The following is a 7,743-nucleotide window of genomic DNA, read 5'->3' as shown; positions in this document are numbered from 1 at the left end:
ATCCATTTGCCTAGGAATTTCATAAATTCATTCCTTTTAATAGCTGAGTAGTACTCCATTGTGTAAATGTACCACATTTTCTGTATCCATTCCTCTGTTGAGGGGCATCTGGGTTCTTTCCAGCTTCTGGCTATTATAAATAAGGCTGCTATGAACATAGTGGAGCATGTGTCCTTCTTACCGGTTGGAGCATCTTCTGGATATATGCCCAGGAGAGGTATTGCTGGATCCTCTGGTAGTATTATGTCCAATTTTCTGAGGAACCGCCAAACTGATTTCCAGAGTGGTTGTACCAGCTTGCAATCCCACCAGCAATGAAGGAGTGTTCCTCTTTCTCCACATCCTCGCCAGCATCTGCTGGATTTATCATTTTTTGTCATGCACTCATCCTTCATAGTCCCCTTAGCAAGTTGCACCTTCAGCAGATTCCCCCATCTACTACTAGACCCAATCTTAGTCTTCCCAGACTCCAAACCATGGGAAAGAACTATCTAGTGACTGTAAGACACCCAATAATAGGTCAAGTAAGAAAGTAAGTTTTCATGTCTGTGCACCCCTTAACTCCTAGCTCAAAGAAAGCATTAAATGAAAATAGGAGGAAAGAAAGGGGGCTAATGATAACATAACTGTCAGGGACCTTTCCTTATCTGCATTCTTTTAGCCTCTTTGTTTGGATTGTCTTACAACCCACAACATATACACAACCCTTAATTTTGAAAATATTAATTACTGTTTAGTATTGTACTGTTAGGGAAGTTAGAGAAGTGTTGAACACAGTTGGAACATTTTCAAATTGTTTAAAATTACGATAAAATGTGCCTATAATGACTTAGCCTCAAATTTCTGCAAAATGTATTCAGTTGACAGTTTTGTTGTTGTTGTTGTTGCTGCTGTGCTTTGTTTCACTTTGTTATTTTCTGATGCATACAAAAGCAATCGCATTGTAAAGCAGGGCTGACCTCACTGTATCTGTTTTGAACCTAGTAACACAGGCAGCCGTAGACACATTCTGCCATATTTCCACAAGAGCCAATTTCCCAGGAAATATGCACAACTCAGCATCAATGCATTACAGTTCACCTTTGATGCCTAACTTCTGAGTCCAGAATTATGCCTTCCATGCCCATGGACTTCACTTGATCAAACAATGAGCCAAACTATATCCATCCTCCCATAAGTTTCTTCATGCTAGGTATGGTCACAATGATAGAAAAAGAAACAGGCCATCTCACTGTTAGTCTCGACCAATTCGGGAAGAGAGCCAGTTTTACAGAGGACAAGGAGGAGGTGGTGGGACCACTGAGGCAGGTGTTGGAGCTCTGCAGTCTCCTCAATCTCTGTGGTAACCACCGGAAGCTGGAAGACACAGCAATAGATACTGCCTAGGGCTTTCAGAGGAACACAGTTAAAGGGCATTTAACACTTTAAGATTCACTTCAGACTTCTGGCTATGTTTTAAGGCTTGTTTTGAGGTTTGTAGCCTCAACAAGAAACCAATAAATTACCACTTAAAACAAAGCATGGCTGTGCTTTAGTTACTCTGTAGCTAGTGGATACCTACTATCCTGTCCAGTTCTCTTCCTTTTTAGAGGGTAAGGATCTCATTCTACCATATCTGTCAAGTAAAGCATTTGTTGTAGACACCCAGTAGAGGTTGTTCAAATGTTGTCCCTGGGGTGCCTGTGCTCTGATGTGTAAAAGAGAAAAGCACAAAAGGAAGTAAGCTTGCTGAATCAATGTCAAGAAAATTGCACCAGACATAGTCAAGAGAGAAACAAGAGACCACAGCCACTGCCTTGCCCACAGACCCCATCTCTTGGAATATTTCTGGGAATCCATAAGCTGGGGAACAGAGAAAAAAGAATGTTAAATGCAGGGCTTACCTATCAGACCTGACTGCAAAGCAAACTCTGCAGATGCAGAACTGGCCGTGTACTGCTTGTGCTCAGACAACCCTAAGCCATAGCATCTGGAAGAGTCCATCCCTCTGTTCATGCCTTGGAAATGGAAATGGTAAGGAGCTCCACAAGTGAAAACACCCCTTCTCATCACGAATTGGCAGTGAGGTTTGTTTTATGCACAGAAGTCAACTGCTCAGAGTATTCACACTGGATCAGGTAGGCTAGGAAGAAAACCTGCTTTTTGGGACAATTTCCTCCCTCATGATGCAGTTTTTATAACTGCGGCAATCCGCCTGATTATTAATTTTCTTTTAATAAACCCTTTCCTTTCTCACGCCTAACAATGTAGCTTTTGCGAGCCACGGCCTACCGCCTGTGCCCAGCTCCTCTTAAGCTTCACTGCTGAACCTAAGTGAACCAGCGCTCGGGTTTAACGCTGTCTCAGCTTAGCCCATACCTTCTCCTGTATGAATTTCCTTTATCTTTTAATTATTCCATGGAGCTCCAAACCAGCAGTGTCTCTTCCAAAAATCCTTTGCCGTTTCACAGCCCTACGTTGGGCGCCAAATGTTGTGTCCGGCCAGCAGATCACAGCCTGGGTTCTAGCCTGGAAAGGCATTTTGGAAACCTGGAAGAGAAGAGGGGCTAGGTGGCGAGAGAAAGAAATGTAGCTAAGACAACATTCTGATCAAAGCTCAATTTTACTTTTTTCAGACACTCAGTTATAAAGGAAGGGGGAGGGAACCCGATTTCCCGCCAAACAATCTCGGGATCCAGTAGCAGGATGAACATGTGTGTGCCTCCAAGCAGCAAAGCGACAGGGTCCAGCAGTGGGCGTGGCAGAACGAATGAGCCAGGAAACTCCACCCTTGAGCAAGCAGGTTCCAGGGTTGGGGAAGGAAAACCACATATTAAAAGGCTGTTTATTTTCTTTTCTGTTTAATATTTATTTTAATTTTAATATTTATTTATTATTATTTTATATTATAAGTGTTTGCCTGCATGTATGTATGTTCACCTCAGGTGTGCTTGCTGCCTGTGGAGACCGAAAATGAGCCTCAGACTCCTTGGAACTGGATTTACAGATGGTTATGTGCCTCCATGTGGCTGCTGGAAACCTGTTGGCTCTCTGCAAAAGCAACAAGTGTTGCTGAGCCATCTCTTCACCCCCTATTTTAATTATGGATAGAGGAACATGTGCAAGTAAGTGTGGATGCCAACAGAGTCTAAAAGATAGTAGTAGATGAGTTAGAGTTACAGACAGTTATGAGCTTTCTAACTTGCAGGCTAAAAATCAAACTCTGGTCCTTGGTCCAAGCAGCAAGTGTTTGTAACCATCAAACTATCTCTATAGCCGCTGAGAAGACTGTTTCTAATATAACTATGTGGACCCTGGCTCACCTCCTTCATCTGATTTGTTGTTGTTGTTGTTGGTGGTGGTGGTGGTGGTGGTGGTAGTGGTGGCCCATGGACAGCAAGAGTGACAAGGTACCCTTTACAGACCCTTTTTCTGAGGTTTTGGGATGTCTGAGAAAGTCCTGTGAGTCCTATTCATCTGTCTATATCATTCATCTACCCACTAGAGGCATAAGTGACATTCTAGACTACTATTGCCTTGCAAATACTGGGAGTTATCATTATTAAACAGAAAGGTGAGATTAAGGCCATTCCCATAGGTTAGCAATACTAGGCAGGCAAGCTCTCCACCTGCATCTCAGGATTACTGAAAAGACATCTGCTTTTTAACAGGGTCCCTAGGTAATATGTAAGCACACCAGAGTCTAAGGGCACTAAACACAAACCAAAGTCAAATAGAAGTCAATGAAGAACTGGAGGAAAATCCTTCTACTGCCTCTCTTAGAGGGAATCCTTCATTTGCCAAAAAGACTGAAAGTTCACATGATACCTAAGAATGTCCATTGAATTTCTTCCTGTTCCTAACATGCCACAGCCTTGCCAACCTAGAACTGAACCTTTGATAAGCAGTAACATGTCAGGTGGAGATAATTCTGAGGTGTTTTTTGAGATCTGATTCAACCATTCTCTTTTAATTGTTCTTTACCTAGAATGTTCCCCAACCCTCCTGGGTGAATGTGAGGTTCACCATTGCTTAGAAAACTGTTCAGGAATTTGTTAATAATGCTTATAAATGTAATGTGCTGCACCTCCAAGGTGCATATTTTTGGTACAAAGTATAGATAACTATGTTTCTTTAATTTTCATTCAGTGCCCCTTATGTAAAAGGCCAAGAAATCATAAAGTCAATTTGAATATTAGGAAGCACAACAAAACCAAAACATGGGTTCTCTATTCAGTGACTTTCACCTTCTCCCTAGGGCACACAGAATTCTAAATTGCATCATAATATTCCTGCTATGTGTTCACCACTGACTGAGAATGAGCACCACACCAGACACTAAAGAAATAACCTGTTGGGCAGCACACATGGGAAAATAAAGGAGGTGGGAGAGAACCCGCATCCTTCCAGAGCTCCGTTGATCTGGGGGCAGGGGGGTGGACTGCTGCCCTCTCTCCAAATATCCCCTGGTGGGCATCTGGCTTTGGGAAGCCATGGAACCCCAGTCCTGGTGGGGGGGTAGAGAGGGAGCAACTCAAGGTCTCTGGTCCTCATGGAGGCCAGAGATGACAGGTTCTAGCTCTTGGGCATCACAGGACATCACTAGACACCACTGAACAACTGAGAACAAAGTGAGGGCCCCAGGAGCAGCTCAGTCAACCCCAGAGCAGAAGGGAGAAGAGTGCAGGGGAAGAGGGGGTGCTGGGTGGTTCCCATGCAGGCAAGAGCCCTTAGTCCGGTCGGTGGCTGGAGCACAGGAGGTTAGATGCAGCTCTTTAGAGGAAAGCCTATTCCATTGTTCAAGCATGGTGGGTCTTGATGAGCAGGGATGGTCTATGGTTTTAGAGCTTTATTGTAAAAAGGCAAAGAGAAAGAGAAAAGGTAGGAAGAGAGAGGCCGGTCATGGCCATGTGGAGAGAGGGAGGAAGGGAGGGGGAGAAAAAGAAATAGAGATGAGAATAAGAGAGGTAAGAGCTTAAGAGAGAGAGGAGGGGTCAAGCAGCTCCTTTTATAGTGGTCTGGGCTACCTTGTTGTTGTCAGGTAACTGTGGAGTGGAGTATACCTGGCTATTGCTAGGTAACTGTGAGGGTAGAGTCTAGTCAGAATTTTAGGAGTTTGAGTATTGTCTATATCACGGGACTATGGGTTTGGGGGCAGCGTGTCAGGTGCCTGTGTCTAGGAACTTGGCTCACTGCTCTGTCCCTTGTAGAATTTTCTACTGGGTCTCTGGAGTAAGCTTCCCTCAATTAGAACACAGGTTGCCTTTCATGGTCCCACAATAACCTCTCATTCAGCCTCTGCTACAGAGGTCTTTATAATGCCATGTTGGCCTGAGTAAAGTTTGAATACTAACTTTAGCAACTCACTGAACAAAATGGCCATGTTAAATATGTGTTATATGTGTGTATCTGTAGATAATGCATGCCTGTGTGTTATCTTGTCTATTTGAATGTATATGTAGTCTCAACTCTATAGCTATAATTAGAATAGAGAAAGTTTCAGACAATAACAGTAGAAATCTATGCTAGCATATAAAACAATAGGCTCATTTTCTCATGACAAACAACAGAATCCATAGAACTCTATACCTCCCAGATTCCCAATGTTTGTTCATATAAAAAGTATAATCATAAATAAATCATCTCAATTTTCCAAGAGGTTAGGTGAAAGGATTTTAGTAAAATCTGAAATCTTGTGGGAGTACAGGTAAAGACAGCAAACTACCAGAAGCCCAGTGTATAGCATAACTGGGAATGCAAGCTGACCTCCAGTTACAACTAGGCCATCGCATCTCTCTTGCTCTGGTTTCTGAACCATTAAAATGATGATGGCAATATGTATAAGAGCTTTTGTGTCAAAATGATGAAGTGACCATGTTTCTAAAAATATAGCATTTTTGATGGTTATCATTTGTCTCCACATTGTTATCTCTCCAAAGAGCAAAGTATCCTCTAACTATTCACCACTAACCTAGCTAAAGAACTATGCTCTAGCTAACTTCTGACCCTCTGGAGTTGCAAGAACTGACAATATAGAGGATAAGAGTTCATCCCACATCCAACCCCCTAAGCTACATTCAAATTCAGGGGAACATGAGTTCTCACTTATATCCACCAACATCTCCACACCCACACCCAAGTCAGTTCTGAAACCTTGATTAATCCACAAGGGAAGCTTTGTATGAATTAGCAATAAGCACTCTTTTCTACAGTGATGTTTCTAGTCATGTGTTACTTTGGGTTCCCCTGATAAATAAAGTCAGGTAGACAGAACTATGGGGTGGATGGGTGGGTGGATGGATGGATGGATGGATGGATGGATGGATAGATGGATGGATGGATGGATAGATGGATGGATGGATGGATGGATGGATGGATGGATGGATGGAGAAATGGAAAGGCAGAGTGCCTACACATATAGAATTGTTGTAGAATGTAATCACAGAGGGTAAGAATACCTAAGAGTTAAACCTAATTGCTGACAGCCAACAGTTTCAATTTATATGACTCTGACAGTCTGGGACACAAATAAAGAGTTGTGTGGGTTAAAGTATGTATCTAAGTATGAAATCAGAAAACAAAAACAAAAACAAAAACAAACAAAATCCTGTCCCAGCTTGAGGATAGACAAGGAATTCCCCTCACTCTATCTTTTCTTTATTTTTCTAGGAACTCAGTGGAGCCCTCCTTGCAGTGGGGAGTGTGATTGCTTTACTCAATCTACATTGCAGATGCTCAATTAATCCATACATTCTTCAAAGACTTGCCCAAAATATTTTAAATCAAATAGTAACATGAAATGGTCCAGTCAAGTTAAAACATAATCACTATACATCAGTGTATTGTGGGCCATACGCTGTACTCTTATTGAAGCTTCACTTCCCCTGAGCTGTGTACCATAGTGGAGATTTCAGTCTGTTAACTCATGCATAGTCTACATTTTATCTTCTTTAAGGATTGCTGATGTTGTTTAGAGTTGGTACTGAGAGTCTTGCCTTCATAGACCTCCACTATATTCTCCCCCAATATTAGTTTCTCAATTGTCCTTGCTTTGGGCTACATCTAATACCCCAATAAAAGGTAGGCCCCTCTATAAGCTGCTGGAGTGAAGCATCATTTTCATGTTCTTCTTCTGTTTGCTTGTTTTCTTGTTTGTTTTTAAAACAGGGTCTTTCAGAAAATCATCTAACTTAAGTGAAGCACACAGGGAAAGGGCACAGTTCTGAACCTTCCTTTCCAGTGAACAAATCAAAACAAAACCCAGACTTTCCCTCCTTTTAGGTCTGTGAAAATGTTAACCTGAGCTAAAGAACAGAAAAAAATAACAGATGATGATGATAGGGAAAATGACAATCCTCAAGGCCAGGAATGACATAAACAAGTTAAAAATTAACAGAAATAAAGACTGAGTAATCATTCTGTGAGCTCCAAGTCCCAAAAATTGCAGAAGTGTAACAGTGTAAAAGTCCCTGTTTACCAGCTACAGACAGGGTGCTGTCAACTACAACACATGTGTGACAACTAGGAGTACAATGTCCCAAGCCTAAGAATACTATGCCGTTGCCATCAGAACACAACCAGTCAACATGAATTTGTCTATTCTACAAATGGAGGAGGAGGGGTGCACATGAAGGCTCCCTGCAATTTCACATATACAGTATACCAATATTTAACAAAGACAAGGAAGGGAGTGAACAACAGCACCATGAGAGTGGGGAGAGAAATGATTCAGAAACATAAACAATGCAGCCAGGGAAAGCTGGG

The sequence above is a fragment of the Mus caroli genome, unplaced genomic scaffold (assembly GCF_978045245.1).
Source record: "Mus caroli unplaced genomic scaffold, Mus_caroli_1 scaffold_13, whole genome shotgun sequence".
In the NCBI taxonomy this organism is placed as follows: Eukaryota; Metazoa; Chordata; class Mammalia; order Rodentia; family Muridae; genus Mus; species Mus caroli.
The sequence above is the reverse complement of the archived record's forward strand: the minus strand, read 5'-3'. Positions refer to the sequence as shown.